The sequence below is a fragment of the Uranotaenia lowii genome, chromosome 1, assembly GCF_029784155.1.
Source record: "Uranotaenia lowii strain MFRU-FL chromosome 1, ASM2978415v1, whole genome shotgun sequence".
NCBI lineage: Eukaryota > Metazoa > Arthropoda > Insecta > Diptera > Culicidae > Uranotaenia > Uranotaenia lowii.
In genome coordinates, this window is record NC_073691.1 from 200,047,655 (window position 1) to 200,049,938 (window position 2,284).

Sequence of the window (2,284 nt, forward strand, 5' to 3'; positions counted from 1 at the left end):
TTGGTCATTTTGGTCATTTTGGTCATTTTGGTCATTTTTGTCATTTTTGTCATTTTTGTCATTTTTGTCATTTTTGTCATTTTTGTCATTTTTGTCATTTTTGTCATTTTTGTCATTTTTGTCATTTTTGTCATTTTTGTCATTTTTGTCATTTTTGTCATTTTTGTCATTTTTGTCATTTTTGTCATTTTTGTCATTTTTGGCAATTTTTGTTATTTTTGTCATTTTTGTCATTTTTGTCATTTTTGTCATTTTTGTCATTTTTGTCATTTTTGTCATTTTTGTCATTTTTGTCATTTTTGTCATTTTTGTCATTTTTGTCATTTTTGTCATTTTTGTCATTTTTGTCATTTTTGTCATTTTTGTCATTTTTGTCATTTTTGTCATTTTTGTCATTTTTGTCATTTTTGTCATTTTTGTCATTTTTGTCATTTTTGTCATTTTTGTCATTTGTGTCATTTTTGTCATTTTTGTCATTTTTGTCATTTTTGTCATTTTTGTCATTTTTGTCATTTTTGTCATTTTTGTCATTTTTGTCATTTTTGTCATTTTTGTCATTTTTGTCATTTTTGTCATTTTTGTCATTTTTGTCATTTTTGTCATTTTTGTCATTTTTGTCATTTTTGTCATTTTTGTCATTTTTGTCATTTTTGTCATTTTTGTCATTTTTGTCATTTTTGTCATTTTTGTCATTTTTGTCATTTTTGTCATTTTTGTCATTTGTGTCATTTTTGTCATTTTTGTCATTTTTGTCATTTTTGTCATTTTTGTCATTTTTGTCATTTTTGTCATTTTTGTCATTTTTGTCATTTTTGTCATTTTTGTCATTTTTGTCATTTTTGTCATTTTTGTCATTTTTGTCATTTTTGTCATTTTTGTCATTTTTGTCATTTTTGTCATTTTTGTCATTTTTGTCATTTTTGTCATTTTTGTCATTTTTGTCATTTTTGTCATTTTTGTCATTTTTGTCATTTTTGTCATTTTTGTCATTTTTGTCATTTTTGTCATTTTTGTCATTTTTGTCATTTTTGTCATTTTTGTCATTTTTGTCATTTTTGTCATTTTTGTCATTTTTGTCATTTTTGTCATTTTTGTCATTTTGGTCTTTTTGGTCATTTTGGTCATTTTGGTCATTTTGGTCATTTTGGTCATTTTGGTCATTTTGGTCATTTTGGTCATTTTGGTCATTTTGGTCATTTTGGTCATTTTGGTCATTTTGGTCATTTTGGTCATTTTGGTCATTTTGGTCATTTTGGTCATTTTGGTCATTTTGGTCATTTTGGTCATTTTGGTCATTTTGGTCATTTTGGTCATTTTGGTCATTTTGGTCATTTTGGTCATTTTGGTCATTTTGGTCATTTTGGTCATTTTGGTCATTTTGGTCATTTTGGTCATTTTGGTCATTTTGGTCATTTTGGTCATTTTGGTCATTTTGGTCATTTTGGTCATTTTTGTCATTTTTGTCATTTTTGTCATTTTTGTCATTTTTGTCATTTTTGTCATTTTTGTCATTTTTGTCATTTTTGTCATTTTTGTCATTTTTGTCATTTTTGTCATTTTTGTCATTTTTGTCATTTTTGTCATTTTTGTCATTTTTGTCATTTTTTGTCTATTTTGGCAATTTTTGTAATTTTTATCATTTTTGTCGTTTTTGTCATTTTTGTAATTTTTTTCATTTTTGTTATTTTTGTCATTTTTGTCATTTTTGTCATTTTTGTCATTTTTGTCATTTTTGTCATTTTTGTCATTTTTGTCATTTTTGTCATTTTTGTCATTTTTGTCATTTTTGTCATTTTTGTCATTTTTGTCATTTTTGTCATTTTTGTCATTTTTGTCATTTTTGTCATTTTTGTCATTTTTGCCATTTTTGTCATTTTTGCCATTTTTGTCATTTTTGTCATTTTTGTCATTTTTGTCATTTTTGTCATTTTTGTCATTTTTGTCATTTTTGTCATTTTTGTCATTTTTGTCATTTTTGTCATTTTTGTCATTTTTGTCATTTTTGTCATTTTTGTCATTTTTGTCATTTTTGTCATTTTTGTCATTTTTGTCATTTTTGTCATTTTTGTCATTTTTGTCATTTTTGTCATTTTTGTCATTTTTGTCATTTTTGTCATTTTTGTCATTTTTGTCATTTTTGTCATTTTTGTCATTTTTGTCATTTTTGTCATTTTTGTCATTTTTGTCATTTTTGTCATTTTTGTCATTTTTGTCATTTTTGTCATTTTTGTCATTTTTGTCATTTTTGTCATTTTTGTCATTTTTGTCATTTTTGTCATTTTTG